The sequence below is a fragment of the Heloderma suspectum genome, chromosome 4, assembly GCF_057233095.1.
Source record: "Heloderma suspectum isolate Gila_16-S chromosome 4, 16-S_ref, whole genome shotgun sequence".
Classification (NCBI taxonomy): Eukaryota; Metazoa; Chordata; class Lepidosauria; order Squamata; family Helodermatidae; genus Heloderma; species Heloderma suspectum.
This window is the reverse complement of record NC_139461.1, coordinates 130,452,968-130,478,514: the sequence shown is the minus strand read 5'-3', so window position 1 is coordinate 130,478,514 and position 25,547 is coordinate 130,452,968. Positions and strand designations below refer to the sequence as shown.

Below are 25,547 nucleotides of genomic sequence, written 5' to 3'. Positions count from 1 at the left end.
AAGTGTACTATACAAAGAGGTTTTCCACTCATTTTTCTGTAACGTAAAATATTTATTTTCCACCAGACTACACAATATTAATTACTCTCGTTGAAAAACTTACCACTGTTAAATTATCTAGAAGAGTCTTGGCACTGCTGAATGTAAATGGACTGTGTCGAGGGAGATCAGAATTGAATAAGACAATGTGTACAACCAGGTAAGAAGCTCGAACAGACATTCAAATATTTGACCACCATTCCAAACAAAGAGTTCAGCATCAAAACTGAAATTTTGTCTGAAGTGAACTTTTGAGGTAAACTTGGACATTCCTATCTGAGCAAAACAAGGAAGAAAAATGGTGTTTAGATAAGATTACAAACATTTCTCAGAAATAGGTGGAAAGAATCTGGTGTGCAACTGCATTTACTACCCTGATTTCCCATTTTCTATGTACCTGTTTTGCTCTTTTAGGGATCAATCTCAAAAACTACTGGAGTCAACAAAGAAACACGTATTGACATGACAGGAATGCAAGATATAAATAATGGAACAAACAAACAAACAATGACAGACAAATTTATTATGACAAGCAAACAAAGACATAAGATGTCTATTGCACTAAAATACAGTATTATGCCATTCACTAGCTTGAAGAAGAAAGTGGCTTTTACATGATGTGCTACTGCTATTTATATAGCCTAATTTGCAAAGTAGTTTAAAATCTTTATTATGTCTTGCACAAGGGGAATGAATTACCATTTCTATTTTATAACAAACTAAGATTGAGAGATAGCAGGAGTAGGAGTAAAGAAAGCTGCTATGCATTAGGGATGTTGGAGGATTCCGTTTGGAGGGTGAAGCTTTTTTTCTTTCTTTCTGGCACAGCCCTGTGAATTTTGTTCCATTTTCCTCTTCTGGGTTTGACTCGCTCTGTAGCAGGTCGAATCAATATGAGGATTTCCGTTTGTTTGGTTTTTAATGGCTGCAATTTGCGCATCTCCTGGGTTCCGCCACTTTTTCCCCATGGAACCCAGGGGGGGGAAATATGCAATTTTTTTTCCAGAATGTGGAGAAAAAATCTGGTGCAGTCTACCCCTGCTTACAGGACCAGAAACACTGCAGAAACCATTGGGCTTAAACAGAATGGATTTTCCATTGTTGTACATGCCTACCTTGCATGCGCATAAAGACCTTTTATACATGCACAGGGTAGGGTGGAACTTACACGCCCTGCTGAAAAACAGGATGAAAGAGTCAATGGCATCAATAGCTCCCCCCTTCAAACCCTCCCCCACTGGGGAGGGGGGACAGAACTTGGGGGAGGAATGGGTGGGGAGGGAGCTTTAATCCCATCCCAGCACACACTGATCCTGATCTAAATTGGGGCCACACACAGCTACACTAAAATAAATACATCTGTCAGGCCCAGCTACATTCTCCACCATTAATGTAACATGTAGCTTGGGCTCAAGCATGCTTACATGCCATGGAGCATGCGCTGCACCACAAAATTAAGTCTTGTTCCCCTTTTCTGCCCACGCTTCCTATCAGATTTAATTTTTCTATTCAAAAGATGAGCAAGATCAAGCTATATTCAGTAAAACAGGATCAGATTCTGTTACATCTGTTCCTTAGCACCCAAAGAAGCCTGACATGCAAAGAGACAAAGACCACAATTGTGTTTATTAAGGGAAATCTGCAGCAGTGGGGAAGTCCTGCAGAGATGGCAACAACAGCCATGCTCAGTGTTTCCCTTTGTAGCCAGTGCCCTTCCTCTGCCCGTACCGCTATAAGAACATGTTGTCTCTTCCTGACAATACAGCAACAGGATTAGGTGATGTCATACACACGATTGGAATGTTACTGAACTCACCTGAGGAGAGGGGAAGGAGACCTTTTCCCTCCCTATTTCAAGACTGTATGGTAGCCGAGGCTGTGTCAGCAGAGGAGGCTTAAATACAGAGTGGCCCAAAAGTAGGTGTACAGTATAGTTTATTTGCATTTTATTACATTGTTTATTGCATTTACATTTGTTTAATACTGTTTAATCTCGTAAGTGCTCGAAATGTATTCCATCAATGTTACAACATTCCTCGAACCTGTCCAGAACACTGTGACACACAGTATGGCACAAATTCCGGTCTGCATCAATGTCCATAAATGCTTCCGAGATGAACTCTTTTAATTCATCCACTGTCCAGGGATTCCTCTCAAAAACCTTATTCTTTACTACATCCCCACCCCAAAGAAGTCCATTGGTGTTAAGTCAGGTGAACGTGGCAGCCATTCAATGCTGCCATGTCGTCCGATCCAATGCTGTGGGAAGGTGTTGTCAAGATAGTCCCTTACTGCAAAAGCATAATGAGGAGGTGCCCTATCTTGTTGGAAGAGCAGTTCGGTGAAATTAGCCCTGGTTCTGAGTTGTGGCACTACCACGTCGTGTAACATGTTTAGGTAATTGTTACTATCCACAGTTGTATCGAAGAAAACCGGTCCTACAACACCTTCACTGGACAGTGCACCCCACACTGTGATGCCTGGCTGGTTCAGTTGAGATGTGATAGTTAAATAAGGATTTTCATCTGCCCAATACACACAGTTATGCCTGTTCATGTGGCCTGACAACATGGAAGAAGCCTCATCTGACCAGATGATCTTATCAAGAAGGTCTGGTTCGTTAGAGATTTGGTTACGCATCATCTCACAGAATTGCAACCGATGGTCTGGGTCGTCCTCCAGAAGACCATGTAACAGTCTTGGACAGTATGACTTCAATTTCAATTTACATATTAAGTAGGTATGGAGGAGAATTTCTCCATGAATCTCGGAGAACCCTCGAAATTGGTGGTGAAATTCTCCGCCACCCCCCGCCACCCCCCCGGGATGGGCTTACCTCCCTCGAATGTCCCTCTCGGTGGCGGGTCCCGGCGGCGTGTCGGCAGTGTTTCGGCGGGGGCAGGGGCGGCAGCCGGTCTTCCGACCGGCTGCCGCTGCCCCCATTACAAAGTAAATGTAAAACACACACACACACACGTGATAGGCTACGTAACGATTTACGAAGCCTATCATGGCTAGATTTCCAAAGTCAGCCATGATAGGCTACGTAAATCGTTACGTAGCCTATCACAGGTGACTTTGAAAAAAAAAGGGGAAAAAAGCGCGTACGCAAATGGCGGCGCCCATGGGCGCCGCCATTTGTGTTCCTTATTTGGGCCCGGGTAGTCTACGTAAAGATTTACGTAGACTACAGCAAAAATAAGGGCAACGCTATTTGCGTTGCCCTTATTTTCACCGTAGTCTACATAAATCTTTACGTAGACTACCCGGGCCCAAATAAGGAACACAAATGGCGGCGCCCATGGGCACCGCCATTTGCGTACGCGCTTTTATTTTTTTTCCCAAAGTCACCCGTCATAGGCTACGTAACGATTTTCGTAGCCTATCACGGCTGACTTTGGAAATCTAGCCATGATAGGCTACGTAAATCGTTACGTAGCCTATCACGTGTGTGTGGTTTTTTTTTTTACGTTTACTTTTTTATTTCGCGGCTGGGGAGACGGGGCGCTTCTCCCCGGCCTGAATTTCAGCCGGGCGAGGTGGGGTGCCTCCCCCCCAGCCTGAACTTTGGGGGGAGAACCGAAGTGCCTCCCCCCCACCGCGAAGCAAGCTGCAGGACCAGGTAAGGGACTTTCGTCCACCCTTAATATTAAGTGTTGCAAGGACGTTCTAGGTATGGATAGCTGCTTAGACGCACATCGTGTGGACTTTTTCAGATTGTTCACAAATGTCAGAGTGAGTCTCATCTCATTTTCCTCTGTCATAGATGTCCTAGGACGTCCAGATTTCAGTGCATTAGCCACTGCACCTGTTGCTTCAAATTTATCACTAAGACAATAAATTGTCAGACATGTTGGTGCAGGAGTGTCAGATGCTTCTTGCCATGTTGTGCGCACCCGCTCGACATTTTCGGTCTTCTAGTACTGCTTTAGAATCCACTTTCTTTTAGGGATGTATGAAAGTGACGGTTGACATTTGCGGTGGGGGGAGGCACTCCGTCCCTCCCCCCAAAATTATCTCTGGTCGGCTCCGCTCCGCAGAGATTCCATGGAACCGCCAGCCGGGGCCACCCGCAGCCAAACATCCGGCCACTGGGCAGCCTGCAGGGACACAAATGGCGGCTGCCGTAGCCGCCACCATTTGCGTTCCTGTATTTTGCCATGATAGGCTATGTAAATATTTACATAGCCTATCACAGCAAAAACAACAACAACAGTGAATGCAAATGGTGGTGGCTATGGCAGCCACCATTTGCGTTCCCTTTTTTTTTGCCGTGATAGGTTACATAAATATTTACATAGCCTATTACAGCAAAAAAAAAAAAAAAAAAGGAACACAAATGGCAGCCACTACACAAATGGCGTCCCTGCGTTAGCCGTGATAGGCTGTGTAAGTATTTACGTAGCCTATCACAGCTATAGTGATGAAGGGAATGGCAGCCACGGACGTTGCCGCCATTCGCAGAGCAGCGCGAACGGCACCGGATAAGTTTCCTGTTTCATGCGCCTTCCATGGGGTGGAGGGGGGGCTTCGTTCCGCCATGGATTTTAGGGGGCCGAATGCACTGCCATTCAGCCTCACCGAGATCCATGGCAGAATTCTCTGACATCTCTACTTTTTTTGTTCTTGACTCAAGTTCGCTGCCATCATTCACAATATCAGTAAAAAAAAATAACTAAACAACTAAACAATTGTATACCTACTTACAGGCCTCACTCCCCTCACTCTCTATACTTAACTGATTTAACTGTCACTCCTTATCACTCACTCTTCCCAACTGTCATTCCCACACATCTTCTATTCACACATTCTCTCCACCTCCCATCAACATTCTAAACAACTGTATACCTACTTTTGGGCCACCTGGTATTATTTGTTTCTTTGTAGGGGCTCTTTCTTTCCGAGAAAGAGCCCCTACAAGTCACTGTTGTTCCTTTTTCTTCTAAATAGGCCTCTAAGCCCATCTAAGGAAGGTGTACTGCAGGGACAGGGCTGGGACTAGAGAGGCCATAGGATTCTTCATAATCTGGCCCCCCCTCTCTCCTCCCCCCATCCACTGGAATGCCCTCTTTCAGACCTCTACAAAGTCCTCTATGGCCACCTTTGTGACCTTGGAAAGCAGGTGCTATGGTTCTTTCTGTGGTGGCAGCAAGGGAGTGGGGGGGGGATCGAATTCTGGAGTCCCCCTCCTGAAGTCGTTGCTGTATCTGTGGCTTCAGGAGGGGGAATCTGAAAAATCCTATGGTCCTTGGGACTCACTCCAGGGACCATAAGATTGCTGTCTTTCGCAATAGTTAGACAGCTGGCATTGGGAATGTACATTTTCCAAGGCACCTTGATAACCAGAAATGTCTGGGAGTGTAACATTTCTACATCTCTTCTTCAAAACAATGGACAGGATAAATGGCTCACTCCAGCACAGAGCAAGCCAATCCACATGTGGGGCAAAATGTGGGGCCACGGGAGTCACAGTGCAGATATGCACACTTGAATCAGACTTAGGGAAGTACTTGCATAGGGACTCAAAGCAATCCTCATTTTTTCAGATCAGTCTGTGGGGCTGGCCAGGGCCAAATAGTTCGCAATGGGTCTTTAAGAAGGTAATTGAATGCTTTAGTCCTCATCCCATCTTTCCCCTATCTGGTGTCCTCCAGACATGTTAAACTACAACTCCCATCATCCCTGCCAGCATGGCCAATGCTGGAGAGGACCTGGTTGGGGAAGGTGGCCCTATCCATCATTTTCATAGGAATAAACATCAGGTTCTGACTGAGTAGAGAGTCTGTATTATCTTGTTCATGAGCTATAGATGAAGCTTCCTGCTCTGAATGATGCTAATTCAGTGCTCCTGCCCGCGCAGCCATTCATAGCTTCATTTGGATAGATCCACATTTGAGATATATAACAGCCGGAGGTTGTGTTTTTTATATGCTGAGCATTATTGACCTTACGTTCTTCTCATGGTCTTGTCTTCCATACAGTTGGAAGCAAAAGCACAACTGTTGGAGGGACTATATGACTGTTTTCTAATTCAATTACATTTATTGACATTCACATAATCTAGTGTCAGTTAACATAGCCCTGTGCAGATCTTTCAATCTGTGTAGAGATGAATGTGTGTGTAGTCCTTTTTGGGTGTTATTTATTCCAATAAAAATCACATGGAAAGAGAGCAGGACCCACATGCCACCCCCACCCTACTGTCATGTCCCTGAATAGGGCTTGTGGGAGGGGGCATTGAGATCACTTCTTCTGTCCCTGCTCCTAACCTCCCATCTGGATTCAAGATCCCACCTGCAGAAGAGCCATCCCATGTATGTCCCATTCCCAATGCGTGCACACTCAGATTGCACATGCTTTGTGCTCTGAAAACAATGAAAGAATATTGTATGTACAGAGCCTATATGTGCGTATTGGGGTGTACATGTGTAGGTCTCTGTGCACTGTGCAGACAGAACCTTGAATGTGTGTTCTTTGGGCACCAGGAGGGGGGAGGAGAAACATTCCAGTCACAAGCCTTCCACCACTAGCCTACACACTTAGAACAACTGGATAGGGCCTGTGAGATGATGAACTGATACATTTTACAGGGAAACAGCACCATGAAGTCATAAACTCTCAACGTTACTCCTTTTAAAATGCACAACACACCTGCACATAGTGACACAGAGATACAACTGTATATTTATGAATAAATACATTAGAGTGGATCTGGAGTTGTCCTTCTGCAAATGGAAGGGCTCTTTCTGTTCACTGGACATTGAAGGTCTGCAATTCAGTGGAGGAGGAGGAGAAGTGATTTTTGCCAGTTTCTCTTAGCCTGCAGCAGCCACCTCTGTCACCTCCCATGCTGCTCCAGATGTTCCCCCAATCCTCCAGACTACATTTGCAGGGGTCACAGGGGGTAGAAAGAATGATAAAAAATCACCTTCTCTCCTTTCCTTCTGCAAGAACAATCCATGAGCACAGTTCCACTCATGGGAACTTTGGATCCAAGCCATTATAAATAAAGGGTTGTATCCAATGTTAGTTTAACAAGTCCTGTTCAGTTCAGTGTATCTACTCTTAGTAGGACTAACATTGGATACAACCCAAAATATTATAAATCAATCAAAATAAATGAAGAAACCCTGGAAAAAACAACATTGGTTTTCTGTGGAACAATGTTACATTTCTTATTTATTGTACCCACAAAATAATTACAAGCATGTTTCCCATCATATGGGGACATTTCTCTATAACTCCCCTCCCGCATCCCCAAGTTATATTCATTTTTAAATGCAAAATATGCACATGCCATTCAAATAGTATACAAGAGATGGATCATTTTTGTTTTGCATTCAACAATGCCACTAGAATTCCTGCAGTCTTGAGAAAGTACCATTCCAGAAAAATAACGTGAACTATGATATGAAATGAATATCAGTACTGAAAACTTAGGATGTGCAATATCCCATGAGAGCTGAGCTATTTTGAAATGCTTTTGCCTCCCTCAGAATTCCTCTGCTGTTTCACCTAAGTAGGAACCTCCAAATTCACCTCAAAATTTGGTAGGGAACCCTACAAATAATGAATCAATTAGCAACCTAACAAAAGAAGATGCATTGCATAATGATGTGCTAGAATTTGTTCTTCCATGAGTTGTGAATCATAAGGATTTTATAATAGGTGCCCTCCGAAATACTCTGGCAGTATCATGAATCTTCTAAAGGAGACATATGGAAGAAGCAACAGGAGATTATAGCAGAAAAGAATCCAAAGGAGAACTTGAGAGTTGGGGTCAAACTCCACATTACTTTAAAGATGTAGCTAGCAGGAACCTCCTTCTTTTTGTAACCTAAAAGTAACTGCAGAGGACCTGATTTGAATCAGGACATTAGTCTGGTGGGTAGGAGGCTTTCAGGCTTTGCCCCCGTCGGTGTTCCCTATCCAGATTGGGGGTGGGGTGGGGGACAACACCTGCAGTTTACATTGCTCAAATGTGATGGGTTTGTTTCATTGGATCACTTTTTGGCAATGTAAATTACAAGTGTGCATGATCTGAACTGGATTAGGAATGCAGGGGTGACAAAAAGTTAAAGCCCCGTACCCCTTTCTAGAGTCCCAATCTGAATTGTGTCCCCTGTGCTTACATTTGAGTAAAAAGAAAGAAAAATGTAGCTGAAAGCTAGCCACACCTTTAAAGTAACGTGCAGATGACATTTACAAAGGAAACTATTGGATGCATTAGCAATAGAAGTCCAAATTGTTGTTTTTTAAGGTATTGGAAAAACAGTTTCATAGTCTTCTGTTTTACCATATTTTTCTTAGCAAGTCACAAAATACTTTCACAAATGGTTTTACAAATTTCAAGGAAGTAGACAAACAAAGGCATATGAACAAAGAACCTGTAATGTCTTATATGCACTGACTTCAATATCAAGAAAATTCTGATGAGAATCAAATGATCAAAATATAAAGATTCAGTTTGTCACCAACTTTGATTCTCTTCTCTGTGTCATTTTGATTTTTAGGTTACTGTTTAACTCATATTTAAAACATTTCTTGTACTTTTAGAGATCACTTAATACATCCACACAGGAATCAAACATTGTGGTTTTTCCCCCATACAACTGTTTCAAACCATGAATTGCCTGGCATAACTCCCTTTCAAATATAAGCCTACAGATGTAGTTTTCAAGGTGCAGCTCTGTTGTTCTCTCTCAGAAAATGGGTAGGTGGACAAAAGATATATATGTGTGTGTGTGTGTGTGTGTGTGTGTATGTGTGTGTGTGTATATATATATATATGTGTGTGTGTGTGTATATATCTATATCTATATCTATATTGTCCATCTACCCATTTTCATATATATATATATATATATATATATATACACACATATATATATGGGGGCCGCGGTGGCTTAGTGGTTAAGACGCTGAACTGCAGACCGGAAGGTCGGCAGGACAGCAGTTTAAGTCCCGAGTGCTGCGTGATGGAGTGAGCTCCCATCTTCAGTCCCAGCTCCTGCCAACCTAGCAGTTCGAAAGCAAGAAATTGCAAGTAGATAAATAGGTACCGCCTCGGCGGGAAAGGTAACAGCGTTCCGTGCTCCTCGATGTTCAGTCATGCCGGCCACACGACCACGGAAGCATCTTCGGACAGCGCTGGCTCTTCGGCTTAGAAATGGAGATGAGCACCACACCCTAGAGTCGAACACGACTGGCTGGGGACACCTTTACCTTTTCTATATATATATGAGATGAAATGGTGAAAGCTGAAATGTTAATTGTGTACAAACTTGCAAATCTAGTATGCTCTTCCCATCCAGCTCACATAAGTTTGTTTTCTCATGCAGAATTAGAAGAAGAAGAAGAAGAAGAAGAAGAAGAAGAAGAAGAAGAAGAAGCAGCAGCAGCAGCTTGCTAGAAGCATAGCTGACTTGCAGTCATGGGAGAACTGCTTTGAAAAATTGGAAAACAGCACCATTTTTCTCTGCCCTCCAATGATATATGCCCACCTGTAGTCAAGATAATATGGATGCGGTATAGTCCTGCTGGAGTCCTTACCGACTCTGGACATCAACAGTAGCTCCTGCCTAATAGTTACTTGAAGAGAGAAGGAACCAAGAATATTTTCTGCATTTCTTTTTGATTAGCAAATAGCAACCAGTGGATCTATGAATTAATCTCACGGTGATTGCTATTCATTCTACGAAATACTAAAAGGAACATTGGGAAGGTACTGTTGCTGACACAGAAGGAAACTCAAGCTGAACATGGCCTCAGATCCATGTTGTTCAGTTTGCTATCCTTTAAAAATAAAATCAGATGTTTAAATTAAACCACCAACTCTTGCCATGCACCTAAAACTAACAACTCCAGGATCCTCTGTGGTATACTGAAAGAGACATTCAGTAATTAGAAGGGTATGGCCATAATCCATCACAGAGGCAGGCAGGCAGTCTGTGGGCTTAAAACACTCCTAACTCTGCCACCTCTGCCATTTCCTTCTAACTAGATAGTGTTTCTTTGATTGTGGGAATAACTAGAACCCATGGGCATTCCCTGAAGCCAATTGGTGGGAGCTTCAGGACAGAAAAAACAAAGTAAGGGCTTCTTCACGCAGCATATACTGGAACTATGGAATTTTCTGCCACATGGTATAGAGACGGCCACCAACTTGGATGGCTTTAAAGGGGGATTAGACAAATTCCTGGAGGAGAAGGCTATCGATGGCTACTAGTCCTGGGGGCTATTTATTGCCTCCAGTACCAGAGGCAGCATATTTCTGAATACCAGTTGCTGCTGGGGAACCCAAATGTGGAGGGTGCTCTTCCTCTCTTGTCCTATTTGTGGGCTTCCCACAGGCAGCTGATTGGTTACTGTGTGAACAGAATGCTGGCCTAGGTAGGCCTTTGCTCTGACTCAGCATGGCTTTTCTTATGTTCTTATGTGGTCAGTATTTTTTTAAAACCCATTGAAATGCTCATCCATGTTATTAATCTTTAGGCTAAAGTTTAGACTTCATTTCCCTTATTATTTCCCAGTTTGGGGAAATCGTAGTGGCCTCTTTTGGTGCAGGCCATGTGTGCCTTTTATCTCAGAAAACAAGTAATAACATTAACAGAGTGTGACTTTGAAATCTTCGTTTTCACATATAGGCAGTGAGGTGTTTTATTGTGTGGCAGCACCCCACCCCCCACCCTGGGGACTACGTAATCTCTGCATTTTTGTGTAGGCAATCACCCCACCCCCCACCACTCCCATAGTTCTTGGGTGAAAAGTTCTCCAGGTTTTTTTTTTTGTTGCTAGGACTTGTTTGAAGTAACAGCCCTAAAATCAAATATTCTACACAGTGGTTTGGATCCAGATCTAACCTGAATCAAAGGCACTGATGGAAGTGAACTTCCCCAACCTCACCTTCCCTTGACAGCCCTTCAGCCCCCTGAAAATGCTACACAGACATTGGGAAGACCCTGATGAATGGGATGAGCTGTGGTGTAGGGTGAGAGGCAACCCCCCTAAATCATGATGCAGGACATTCCATGAGTAGGGACCATATGTACGTATGTATGTATTTAACTTAAAACATTTCTTGGCTGCCTTTCAGGGCAGAAGCCCTCCCAAGGTGGCTTATAGCAATAAAATACATAAAAACAGTTAAAATATTAAAAGTGATAAAAACAATAAAAATGACAATAAAAGGCAACAATAAAACCACCAACAAACAATGTTAACAGCAGTAACAGCAACAACAGCAGTCGTATTAATAGAAGGCCAAGGTAAAAAAATATGTTTTCAAGGCCTTCTTAAAGTCTGCAGTGATGGAGCATGGCATACCTCTGATGGCAGCTTATTCCAAAGGTGTGGGACCACTGCAGAGAAGGTGCTCTCACCTGTGATCACCCACTTGACTGCTATCATGGGTGGGCAAACGAGAAGGGCCTCTCTTTCTGATCTTAAAGTGAGGGCAGGCTGATATGTGTGAAAGCGGTCCTTCAAATAACTTGGTCCCAAACCATTTAAGACCTTCCTGTTATGGAAAGTACCTTCCTCTCATGGAAGGCAGATCCTGAATCCAACCCAATCTGTGTAAGAATCTGAGGCTTTAGCATTCATACTTTTTGCCTTATTTGGGCCCCAGAGGGTTCAATGTGATGGGAAGAGATTCACAATATATTGAAATAATTTGTGGGAGCATCCTGGAAAAGATGAAGAAGAGATGGCACATAATGTGTGTACCATGTGTGGAATAAATCTTGTGTTTTAGATCTCACTTAAGGGGTAGAGAAAGAGCTGTTAGAAACTCCAGGCATTACTTTTCAATGGTGTATTATGCTCCAAAATTTTCTCAGTTTTGCTTGCTATGAAAAACTATGCAACAATAAGACAATGCACTCTTGTGGCATTATTGTTTCGGCAAAACATTACCCGTCGTCCCTTGTTTTCTAATAGCAGCAACTCTCTCAGTGCTTTACTGCTCTGTGAGCATGCGTGCATGCATGTGTGTGTGTCTGTCCGTGCTCCATTTTCAGTTTATGTAAAATAGTTGGAGAGTCAATACATGCCTGGACATTTCAGAATAATTCCTTTAAGAATATTGGCAACTGCACATAATTTCAAAACCATCATAGTTTCCTTACTTGGCAGCATTACAGAAAATTTGTGTACACAGAGCTAACTAAAACAAAATTAACTTGTGCTAGATTTGGTGTTCAGAGAGAAGGGCAATGGAAGGAAAATGTTGCCATCAAAGAAGATAATTACAGTGTGCAGATGGCCAAAGAGGTATCATAAGGCGATAATATCAGCAAGAGACATAAACATACTTCCTTCAAGAGAAGCATCATCCATCTTGCCACGCACACACTAGGGATGTTGGAGAAGTCCAAAATGGATTCAAATGCCTTTGGATTTCTATTGATTCAACCTGCAGATTCTGCAGCATTCTCCAAGTCATGTGGATTCTGTGGACTTGTGGACCATTTTCTTTGAACTTTCCAGAATTGAACGTAAATTTAGCTGTGCAAAAATATGAATGTTACTGGAAAATACACTAATATATACACCATTTTTAAAAGTACTGGAAACCACCATGTTTTATACATCTTTGATCTCTCTTCAGCCTCCACTGCATAGCACTCTTTTTTTGTGAGTTCTGCTCTTGACTGTATGCTGAGCTAAGAAAAATACACAAAACCTTTATGTGCCAGCAAAAGTTACATAAGTTGCAGCAGACTTTTTTGCAGACTTTTCCAAAGGTGTGTGTGTGTGTGTGTGGGGGGATACAATTCTATCAATGAATGGATGAAGGAATGAAAGATGTCTGGCAATCCATGAAACATAGATGGAACAGATTAAACAAAATCTATATATTCCTAAATGTGCACGCATGTGCACTTGTACACACACACACGTCTATCACTGTAAGCTATGATCTGTTCTGATTAGACTAACTAACCTGTCAAAGTGAGATACATACAACTAGTTCAAAGATTTAGCAGGGCATGTGGTATAGCAGGGATGGGGAATGTGTGGCTCTCCAGATGTAGTTGGACTGCAACTCCCATCAGTCCTTGCCAACATACCCTATGGTGAGGGCTGTTGAGACTGAGAGTTGCAGTCCACCAACTTTTGGAGGACCTCATGTTCCCCATGCCTGTGGTCTAGTCTCCATGTAGAGACTCACTTTTTCATTTCTAACACCTCCACATCAAAATCTCCTTGTTTATGGAAAGCTACACTAGAAGCCCCTTTCTTCTCCAAAGTTTGTGATGCATTCCATTCCTGACTAACTAAGGAGTCGACAGACATGTGTTTCTTCTCCTATCAACCTTGTGTTACAATTAGGGATGAAAGGACTCACCACAGTCCAACCTCGCTGGGTGCTCACCAAACAGCTGCTGCCACCCGCCCCCACTCACCGCACTGTGAAAGCCACTGAGAGGCTTGGCGAGTACCTGTGAAACACATAGTGGCCATCTGTCCCCTTAGCAAGCTGCCATTTTGCATTAAAATGGTGGCTTGGATTTTCCTGTAAAAATAATATTGCATAAATGGTGGCCATAAAGGGGCCATTTATGCAACATCACAGGACAGCTAGACTGGTGGGGATGAGGGAGAGGGCCTTTTCTGTGGTGGCCCCCACTCTGTGGAACTCCCTCCCTAGGGAACTCCATCATGCCCCCTCTTTAATGAGCTTCCGTTGTGCATTAAAAACGTTGTTGTTCAGGCAGGCATTTGGGGTGGGTTAGGGTATTTTAGAAAATGTTTTTATTGTAGAATTTTATTGTTTTAAACTGTTTTTATTGTATGTTGTACATCGCCCAGAGTGGCTGGGTGACCAGCCAGATGAGCGATTAATAAATTTAATAATAAATAAATAAAATAAATAAAATGGTTCATGTAATGTTGCATGAATGGACCCTTTATGGCCAGCATTTATGAAACATTACTTTTACAGGAAAAAAACCTCCGAGGCACACATTTTATGTAAAATGGTGGCTCGGTGAGGGGACGGGAGGCTGCCGGGTATTCGCAGACTGCACGGCACTTGGCAAACAGCCCAGTAAGTGCATGGTGAGTGGAGTCCAGGAGTCCAAGCACGGGTGAGTCCCCCAGACTCCACCCCCCTCTCGGACTCCTGCAACATCCCTAGTTACAATACATTGATCAAGTAGGATAACAAACTTACTATATGTTAGAAATGTTGTCATCAGTAGGACTCCTGGACTGTCCCTGAGGCACAAAATACCTTGGGTTAGTGGCCCTTTTAGGAAGCGATTTCATGTTTGATCCAACCAGAGTATGGTCTGGCTAAATTACTTTGCAAGGGATATTACATTGCAATTTGCTGAAGCTAAGCAAGTCATGGTCTGTTGAGTGCCTGGATGGGAGACCACCAGGGCATGGGATGGGAGACTAGCAAGGCACTCTCATGTATGGTGCCTTGGGTTCCACGATGGACATCAGGTGGGATGTAAATGTAATAAATAAATAATTATTTTCATGCACAAATTTGCTTTAAAAGAGGAAAAGGAAAAGGACACCCCATTCTCCATTTGGTTCAATGTGTAAGATAAACTATGAAGTCCTTGGCTCAAATGTCACCTTACTGGATGTTTTGGGGGCAGCCTCCCCCAACCTGATGCCCTTCAGATGTGTTGGACTACAATCTCAAGAATCCCTAGTGAGTGTGGGGGATGCTGGGAATTGTCCAAATAGATCTGGAGGGCAACAGGTTGGGAGGAGGCTGTCTTAGAGTTGAGCGAATTTAAAGCCTTAACTAGCAGCTATGTCTTCCCACTTTTTGTTTACTCAAAAGTAAAATGAACAGAAACAAAAGTATCATATTTTGGTAATGCAATGTGCATGTGCCGTGGAGGGGGAGTGATGTAATCCAGGTCAGGATCATGGGGGGGGGGGAAAGCTCCACCCCTCAGGGCCAGCCCTGCCATAAAGGACAGTGAAACAACCTGCTCCAGGTGGCACCATGAGGGGAGGGCAGCAAAATAGATGAAGGTAGCAAGTCTTTTCAAAGTGTTGTTCCTGGTGATGGGAGGGCAGTAGGGGTGTCAGAGAAATCCAGGCTTCCCTTGGCTCAGCCCCTGACTTGATCTGCATTGAGTTGGGCCAGTGTGTGGATTTTCTGTATTTTCTGTATGCATTTGTTTTATTTTCCCAAATACAGATTCGTGCAAATTGCCACCAAATTTGTGTAATTTGTGCTAATTGCACGTGCAATTTGCGCAAATCTGTATTTGGGGAAAATTTAAAAAAACGGAAAATTTCCTGGATTTTGGGCAAATCCTACAGCTCAGCCCACAAATGCGAACTAAGTGAGATGGGTAATAGAAGTCCGTTGAGCCCCCAAAGGCCCAGATTTCCAAGCGATGGACATCCCCAGAGGGCAGTATTTGGGTTCTGCTTCAGGTAGCTAAATGTCATGGGCCAGGCCAGCAGTGCTATCCAGCCAGGTACCAGAATGTCTGAAATCAAATGTTGACATTTGTATTCACCAGACTAACATTCAGGACACAACTATTGCAGTGAACCAATGGAACTATTTCAGCAGGGGGGGCTGGATGCTCCAGTTTCAGAGAGGTGGAGATGCCATTCTGGGTTTTAGTCAAAAGTCTCGTTACAACCAGGCAGAAGTCTAAAGGAGCTATCCAAGGCCGTAGACACATTTTGGGGATAGGTTTCAGCCTCTTGGATAGTTTCTTTAGACTCCTGGCTGGTTGTAACTAGGGATAAACGAATTGTGTACCTTCCGTGCCACTTGACTTCTGCAGTTTGCGGCCAGTGCTCCATACCGTCGTTCGCAAGCCCCCGGAATTCTCCTCTTTTTTTCTGCTCCAAGAATTATGAAGATAAATCTGTACCGACAGCCGTAATTCTGGTGCCCAGCCATCTCCGTGAGTCTGCATAACTTCTGTAAGAAAGGCTATTTTTTGTAGATATTTATGTATTTTTCCCCTGCCCTGAGAGGTGCAGTAATTATTTTCAGCCAAAACACTTCCTCCTCCTTGGGGCTTCCCAAAACATTGCTGCCCTAGGTGTGCCTGAGCGATGCACTCTTTGTTTAAAGCAACCCTGTTTGAAAGAAAGAAAGAAAAAACCTTTTAAAATGACCATGCCAGTCTGGAGCCCTGCATAAGGTATTATTCACCCTGCTAGGCTTTCTATTTCCACATCCAGCATTGTTGTTGACGTTGTGAGGCTAAAATGGAGAGGAGAACCAACTCTGTGCATGTCTACTCAGAAGTAAGTCTTACTGAGTTCAATGCGACTTAGTCCTACACATGTCAGCACCCCACTTGCCCCCAGCTCAGCTTTGTATTTCCACATCCAGCTCATTATCAAACCTGTTAGTTATCTCATTGGGTGACTTTGGGCTGGACTCTAACCACTACATCATACTTCTGTTATATGAAACTCATGAAGAAAAAGAGACAGTATAATGGAAAGTTCTTTCAAAGCAGTCACACTTCACTTGTACAAATGCAGCATGAAGGGAAAGATCAGCAACCTTCTCTTTGTTTGAATAAAAAGCACACTCTGCACATGCTCAGGGAATGGACAAAATGAGGAATAAACATACCAGGGAATATGAAGAACTATATTCTTCGTGTGTGTGTGTGTGTGTGTTTGTAATCTCCCTCAATCCAGCTGTTCCCTGGAAACCCCCCCCCCCTTCACTCAAGGGTCTTCTGAGATAACTAACAGGAGGTTTGATCATGAGCTGGATGTGGAAATACAAAGCTGAGCTGGGGGCAAGTGGGGTGCTGACATGTGTAGGACTAAGTCGCATTGAACTCAGTAAGACTTACTTCTGAGTAGACATGCACAGAGTTGGTTCTCCTCTCCATTTTAGCCTCACAACGTTAACAACAACGCTGGATATGGAAATAGAAAGCCTAGCAGGGGGAATAATACCTCGTGCAGGGCTCCAGACCGGCATGGTCATTTTAAAAGGTTTTTTCTTTCTTTCTTTCAAACAGCATTGCTTTAAACAAAGAGTGCATCTCTCAGGCACACCTAGGGCAGCCTTGTTTTGGGAAGCCCTGGGGAAGAGGAAGTGTTTTGGCTGAAAGTAAACAGAGATGGAGGATTTCAATTGAAAAAGAACGCCCATAAACAAGGCGGTGAGCACAATTCATTTTTTTTTTTTAAAAAAAAACTTAAGTATTTATTATTGGAATATACTACCTTGCGTTTTTATTTACGAAAATTTCGCGACTCTGTGCAGATGACAAAAAAAACCCGCATGACTGCTGGCTCCACAGGACCTCGTGGTGCCACTCCGCAGAGGATTTCGTGGCACAGACTGAAGGGAATTCGATCCCATTTCAGTCCATGGCGGAATTCTCTGACATCCCTACTTGTAACTAAAACCTAGAATGGAATCTCTGCCCCTCTGAAACCGGAGCCATCAACCTCCCTTGAATTTCAAGTACAGGACCTGGCCTGGCATTATTGAAAAATAAGAACTTTCAAGCACTTGTGCTTTCAGCTAAGCAACCAAGACAAAAGTAAGAAGACCACTATGTTATTTTGTTGCATTAGCACTTGTTCTACTGAATGGTATGGATGTCTTTCTGGCAGCCAATCACCCTTACAATACACGTACAGAGACTTATTTTGCTTTTTATAAGAACTGAGAACAAGCTTTGGAACCCAATCATATTCACGGACATGGTTCCAATATTAACTCATTCATCATGCCTATATTTTGCAAAGTATTTATTTATTTATTTATTTATTTATTTTTAAATGTATTAATCGCCCATCTTGCTGGTCACCCAGCCACTCTTTTTTAAAATACTTTATTATTTTTTATTTTATTTATATATATTATAATATATTATATATATTAATTAATTTTTATTAATTATTTTTTTAAAAAAATATAGGTTTTAAACACTGTTCATGGTAATGTGGTACATACCAGCAAAATAACTCATGTTACCCACAGTAAATCACTGTTTTAAGTTTTTATATCATGGTCATCTTGAAACGTAATTGGGCTGAAAGCCTGAAACCCAGGATATGTGAATTCCACTTTTAAGTGAGGAAACAAAAACAAAAACAAAACCCATTAAGGCTGCAATCCTATACTCACTTACCTGGAGTAAGTCACATTGAACTCAGGGGGTCTTACTTCTGAGTAGACATGCCTAAGATTGTACAGCGAATCAAGAACATATGTTATTGGTGTCAGCTTTTTGCCATTCATAAGGGCATAAAGTACATTTGCTTCAGATTACTCTTTTTTGTTTGTGGGTGTTCATGCTCAATCTTTTGAAAAAACAACAATGCACCCATGAATTCGCCTTACATTTTAATTTGGAAGGAAATTAGTCCTCCATGTGGACAGCTACATTGTATTTATGTGTGGAAGAAACCTGCAGACTGATGCACCCTGCAGCTGCTTGTCCTTTCTAATTACTGTTCTCGTTCTGGTTGGCATGTCGGATCTCTTGAGACAAGCAAGCAGCACGGTATGGAGAAAGCATTTAATTAGAAGGGGGCTCAAGCTACGACTCGCACTTCTTATCACTGGAATGCATGATGGGAGAAGTCAGACTCCCGTTAAAATCTCAATCCTGCAGCTGAGGCCTGAATGTATCCACCATGAGGAAGAAGCTCACGTTTCCACAAAGCCCACAAACAGGGGCATGGCTCAAGTAAGTGTGGCCTCTTGTCATTCCTATTTGATTCAAATCCTATTTGATTCAAAACTGGAGGAGGAGGAGGAGGAGGAGGAGGAAGATAGGGATGTTGTGGGCATCTGGCTGGGGCTTGAGGCCCAGTGAGAAATTGCCAGTTTGGCCCCCTGGATGCCAGTACGTGGGTTGCACACACCAAGCCAAACAACCATAGCAATCCCCGATCCCGAGCTGAGCCAAAAAATGGCGGCTTGGCCTTTTTCGTAAATTTGTGCAAATGATGGCCATAAAGTGGCCATTTATGCAAGATTACAGGCTTTACATCCGCCATTTGCACAAAGGAAGATTTATCTAGCTTTTTAATAATAATCTTCCTATGTGTGAATAATGTTTCTCTCTTGAAGTGTAAAGGGATGTACGAGAACATTGTTTCTGTTCGCAATTCATGCAAGCATATCCCGTTCACAATCCCGAATGTGAACATGAGCAGGAGCCCTTTTTTGGAGAACCGTTTACAAATTCCTGAATTTGTTACTGTGTTTGGCAAATGCTTTTTTTTTTTTTTAAGCATTTTCACATTTTAATCAAGGGGGGAGGTGCACACTTTTGAAAAAGTATGCACAGAAATGCACACTTTTCCCATTCAAAATGTATACTTTTCCCTTTCGAATGAACCGAGAAACAGGTCAAGAACAAAAACAGAAGTGAGCAGAAATGGGTTTCGAAGTGATTTTTAGAGAAGTTAGGCAAGCTTGAAAATGGCTGTTTCTCCCATTCCTAGAACTGCATTCATTTTGTGCTTGCCTGCTGTCAGGCATAGAAACAGATCCACCACATGTTGATTAAAAGTGACTGCATAATCCATTTGTGGGTATTCGGCATTGAAAAGGGTGTAATAGAGAACACATTTGAACCCTCTGCCCACAATTGACAGCTCTGACTGAGTTACAACTGATGATCATAATCATTATCAAAAATCTATAAAAGCAGAACTCGGAGGCACTAACGACATTCTTATTGCAGACTTGGCTCTCATTTTCTTTGGCACTTCCAGTTAATTTATTATTAGAGAATGGCCCTCTATATTTTCAGCAGCTCCTCTGAATGCTTTGCCAAAAGCTCATCAATCAAACTATCAGCATAATCTTCAAGTAATAAGGTGGTTCCTCAGCATCCCTTTACCTCTGCCTGCCCTGAACAATACAATGGTTTAAATATTCATCTTCTTCCACTACAATCTAAGTCACTAGAATCATTTCCTAAGTCTTTTGAGATATTTTCCTGGAAATAATAATCAATGGACATTAAAGGTCATGGGATGTTCAACTCATAACAACAATTAAAACCAAAATCAGTATGGTGGACAGAATGCAGGGAGAGCAATCCATTTAGAAAAAATGGCAGCTGTGAGAACAATTCATTTTGTTAGCCTTTAATGAAGGCTGTGATGATAGAATGCTCTCCCAAAGGATGTGTTTTGATTAAAGTGAGATTTATTTGTTATTCTAGGCCAGCCTAACTTTGTTATATGCAATCATATGGTGCATCAAAAAGCTATCACCTTATTCAGTCTACCCAAGCACTCAATGGTAGGGATGTCAGAGAATTTATTTATTTATTTATTTATTTTAAAATTTATTAAATTGCATCCAGTGCATTCGGCCCCCTGAAGTCTGTGGCGGAATGGCCTGCCCCCCCGCCCCCCCGTGGATCCCCCTCTGGACGAGACTTACCTGGGGCGGATGTTCCGGACGGCGGCGGCTCCAGTGGCAGCTGCAGCAGCAGCTGGTCTTCCGACTGGTTGCCACCACCACCACCATTTGCAGTCTGTTTCCCCCCCCCATTCGTGATAGGCTACGCAAAGGCTTACATAGCCTATCACGTCTGGGTTAAAAAAACAACAATGCGTACGCAAATGGTGGCGGCTACGGCCACCGCCATTTGCGTTCCTTATTTTTGTCCGTCTTAGTCTACGTAAATATTTACATAGACTAAGACGGTGAAAATAAAGGGGAACGCAAATAGCATCCGCTATGCTATTTGCATTCCCCTTTCTTGTCTTCATCTTAGTCTACGTAAATATTTACGTAGACTAAGACGGCCAAAAATAAGGAACGCAAATGGCAGTGGCCGTAGCCGCCGCCATTTGCGTACGCTTTTTTTTTTTAGCCCAGACATGATAGGCTACATAAGTCTTACGTAGCCTATCATGGCTGAATTCAGGGATGCAAACAGCTGTGGCTACAGCTGCCGCCATTTGCCTCCCTGCTAGCCAGCAGCCGGATGTCTGGCTGCTGGCGCAGCTGGCTGGCGGCTTTGCGGAATCTCCGCAGAGCGGAGGCGTCCAGCCAGGATTCCAGGGGGAGGATTCCAGGGGGAGGGATGGAGCGCCTCCCCCCCAGCGGAACCCGTTGGAGCCAGGTAAGTGGGGTTTCGTAAACCCCTACTCAATGGGCCATCGTCTGTAACTAACCCTCATCATGTATTTTCAAAATGGAGTCCAGCTTTCCTCATGGAAAGTGCTGTTTCTGGAAATGCTAAGTGAGGAACAGATGGTTGCTTCCCAAAGAACTGCTCCATTATTTGTATTGTACGGTACCAGCTATCTAAGGGTGGTATGAGATGATATTGTTTTAGTACAGCAGTGATTTTCAAACTGTTTAAAGAAGACGGTCGTCTGTTTGTAGGGCTGCCAGACAAGACAGAGTCCTCTATTGGAAGGTGTCATCTATTTGAAGGTCTGTCCACTCCAAGTACAGGTTAAAGATTTCTTAAAAACGTGGAGGGTATGGAATTCTCCCCTACCCTAATACAAGGGTGTACTGAAAGTAGAATATCTGGACTTTTTTAAAATAAAGAGAGAGAAAACATAACAACAACAACAACAATAATACAACACTGGGTAGAATCCAACTGAAGTCCTACGTAGAGTAGACCCATTGAACTGAATGGGACTTAAGTTTGTCATGATTAACTCAAGTCCTATTCATTTCAATAGATCTACTCTAAGTAGGACTTTAGTTGGATTCTACCCAAAGATTTGTTCAACAACTAATAGTAATAGTTGATACATGTCTGTAATCACATTTGCCTAGGGGTGAACGAAAGTCACTTACCTTTTCTCGCAGCTTTTTCGCGGTGGGAGGGAGCGCTTCGCTGCTCCCCCCGCGAAGTTCAGGCCGGGGGGGGAGGCTTCCCGCCTCGCCCGGCCGAAATTCAGGCCGGGGAGGAGGCTTCCCGCCTCGCCCGGCCGCGAACACGAAAGTAAAAACAAAAACAAAAAACGTCCCCTGATACGCTACGTGACGATTCACGTAGCCTATCACGGCTAGATCTGGAAAGTCAGCCGTGATAGGCTACGTGAATCGTCACGTAGCCTATCACGGGTGACTTTAACAAAAAAAAGCGCGTACGCGAATGGCGGCCCCCATAGGGAGCCGCCATTCGCGTTCCTTATTTAGTTGCTGTAGTCTACGTCAATGTTTACGTAGACTACGGCGAAAATAAGGGCAACGCAAATAGCGTTGCCCTTATTTTCGCCGTAGTCTATGTAAACATTGACGTAGACTACAGCGACCAAATAAGGAAGGGGAATGGCGGTTCCCTATGGGGGCCGCCATTATCCGTACACACTTTTTTTTTTTTTTTTTTAAAGTCACCCGTGATAGGCTACGTGACGATTCACGTAGCCTATCACGGCTGACTTTGCAAATCTTGCCGTGATAGGCTACGTGAATCGTCACGTAGCCTATCAGGGGACGTTTTTTTTTTTCTTTCATTGCAATGGCGGGGGCGGCAGCCGGTCGAAAGAAATTCAGGCCGGGGAGGAGGCTTCCCGCCTCGCCCGGCCGCGAACACGAAAGTAAAAACAAAAACAAAAAACGTCCCCTGATACGCTACGTGACGATTCACGTAGCCTATCACGGCTAGATCTGGAAAGTCAGCCGTGATAGGCTACGTGAATCGTCACGTAGCCTATCACGGGTGACTTTAACAAAAAAAAGCGCGTACGTGAATGGCGGCCCCCATAGGGAGCCGCCATTCGCGTTCCTTATTTAGTTGCTGTAGTCTACGTCAATGTTTACGTAGACTACGGCGAAAATAAGGGCAACGCAAATAGCGTTGCCCTTATTTTCGCCGTAGTCTATGTAAACATTGACGTAGACTACAGCGACCAAATAAGGAAGGGGAATGGCGGTTCCCTATGGGGGCCGCCATTATCCGTACACACTTTTTTTTTTTTTTTTTTTTAAAGTCACCCGTGATAGGCTACGTGACGATTCACGTAGCCTATCACGGCTGACTTTGCAAATCTTGCCGTGATAGGCTACGTGAATCGTCACGTAGCCTATCAGGGGACGTTTTTTTTTTTTCTTTCATTGCAATGGCGGGGGCGGCAGCCGGTCGAAAGACCGGCTGCCGCTCCCGCCCCGCTCGAACACCGGACGAACCGCCAGCCGGACCCGCCGCCGGGAGGGACATTCAGGGAAGGTAAGTCCCATCCCGGGGGGGGGGGCGGGGGGTGGGGGGGGCGGAGGATTTCTCCCCGAAACTTGTTCGGGGGGCCAAACACGTTGGCGCTCGGCCCCCTGAAGTTTCGGGGAGAAATTCTCCGCCATCCCTATATTTGCCTAAACAAATGAACATCTCAGTGTGGCATGGTGGATTGAGTGTTGCCCTGTGGGTCTGTATTAGATTGTAAACTCCTCTGGCTAGGTACCATGTCAGCCTTGTACTGGGTATAGTGCTTAACTCACAGTAAATGCTAAAACAGTGATCCACAATTGTACTACTAGAAGTACCAGGAGGTGATGGAGGGGTAAGGCATGGATAGGGGGTTATAAAACCCTTGAGATGTAATTGCCAGAGAAAAAGAATGGCTATATTAATGTGTACTCTATTGCAAAACTGAAACGTTTAAAAGCATTCTGCACTCAGGGGTGGGATTTTACTAGTGTGACATGATTTATTAGCAAAACGTTTGGATTTCTACCAGCTCCATTTGAAATACTTTATTACCAAGCTGCTGCTCAAGGGGCCAGTGTTGAAAACTACTTCAATTGAGTACTTTCTTATATTTTGCTTATTCTTCTCTGCTACTCTGGTTTACAGGTGAACAAAATATTGGGCACATATCAGCTAGAGGCGAATTTGCATATTGCGACAGGAAGGTATATTAATCTTATAGCCACGTTGCAGACGGGTAATGGATGCTTCACCCACCCCATGACATTTGGATATAGTACTAATGAGAGCAGCACAATTCAATTGGGGGACCTACATGACAGCCTGAGTTATTATCCAACTATGTCCTTATGCTGTGTTTTTGGATATTGCTAAGGCTTCTGGGTATAAATGAAAACAACAACAATTATTTCCAGGTTGTGCTGGAAATAATGACAAGAAGCCCAGAAGTTTTCAAAGTTCCAGAAACATTGCCTTCAAATTAAATAATACCTTAACTCAGCACAAGCTGATTTGCCCCATTCCAAACCATAGTTGGCCATACTGATTGTTAAGGTATGTTAATGGGTTGTCTGCAAGTAGCTTGTTCTGATCATCATGGACCTTTTGAAAGAAAGGGGAATAACAAGGTACTTTAGCAAGGTTGTCAACTGGCTAGTAAGTGGAAGAGGGTGGCACGGGGAAGCAAACAACCATGTTGGTTATTTCGCCAGGTTGCCAGAGTTTATTCTGTGTAAACACCAAAAATGTGGGGAGTTTATTCTGTGTAAACACCAAAAATGTGGGGAGTTTATTCTGTGTAAACACCAGAAATGTGGGGAGTTTATTATGTGTAAACACCAGAAATTTGGGTTGTTGGGTGAATGTTTTGAATAAGTTCCGCAAGCACATGAATTTAGTATGCATATTTAAACTGACTCAATTCTAGCCAGTCATAGAGCATAGCTCCAGAGCACCATGTCATGTGCTACTGGATCTGAGATTGCAATGTGCATGTGTTCGGGTGATCTTCCAGAGCCACCTTCCATAGGCTCTGTTGAGCTGAAGGAGGCAAGACAGTGAAAGACAACAGAGAAAAAAGAGGAAACCATTTATAGTTAAATTATGGAATTTGCTACCACAGGATGTCATGATGGTCACCAATTTGGATGGTGAGGACAAATGGTGAGGACAAAAAAGGGGGTGGGACAAATTCCTGGAGGAAAAGACTATCAGTGGTTACTAGGCTTGATTACTATGTGCTACCTCCAGAACCAGAGGCAGCGAGCCTATGTACACCAGTTGCTGGGGAACATGGGTGGGAGGTTGCTGTTGCGCTTATGCCCTGCTTGTGGGTTTCTGGTGAGCAGCTGGTTGGCCACTGTGTGAACAGAATGCTGGACTAGATGGACCCTTGGTCTGATCCAGTAGGGCTCTTCTGATGTTCTTAATGTGTTGGTAGCAGTTGTGGAGATAGCTTTCATCCTTGCTTCCCTGTGCAGCAATTCCAGCAACATATGGCAGAGAACCCAAGTGCAGGGTTACCTCACCATGCCAACCAGTGCTGGCTATAAGGACATATAAGGACCGCTGATATTTATTCTGCTCCCTAATCCACCAGAGGACTGCCAGACTCCAATTTATTTTATTATTTATTGATTACTTTTTTTATCCTGCCCCCCACCTCCAGGACATCATGCTGGAATACAAGGTTCTCTCTCCCAGCCCACCCCAACCCCAATATTATCCCCACAATAAATCTGTGAGGTAGGCTAGGTGGAAACAGAGATATTTCCCCATGGTCTCCCCAAGGTTTCCCCAGCCAAAGTCCAACACTCAAGCCCCTACACTATGGAGTGGGGAACCTGTAGCTCTCCAGGTGTTCTTGGACTTCAATGCCTATCATCC

General features: G+C 43.6%; 1 long non-coding RNA gene across 1 annotated transcript; it reads right to left on the bottom strand.

Moving 5' to 3' along the window:
• Window positions 1-11,847: 11,847 nt before the first annotated feature.
• Window positions 11,848-16,059, bottom strand: LOC146347394 (uncharacterized). The gene is made up of 3 exons (XR_014789872.1): window positions 15,794-16,059; window positions 14,219-14,262; window positions 11,848-12,546 (listed from the first exon to the last, which is right to left on the bottom strand). It is a non-coding gene; the product is annotated as an uncharacterized LOC146347394 (long non-coding RNA).
• Window positions 16,060-25,547: the final 9,488 nt, after the last annotated feature.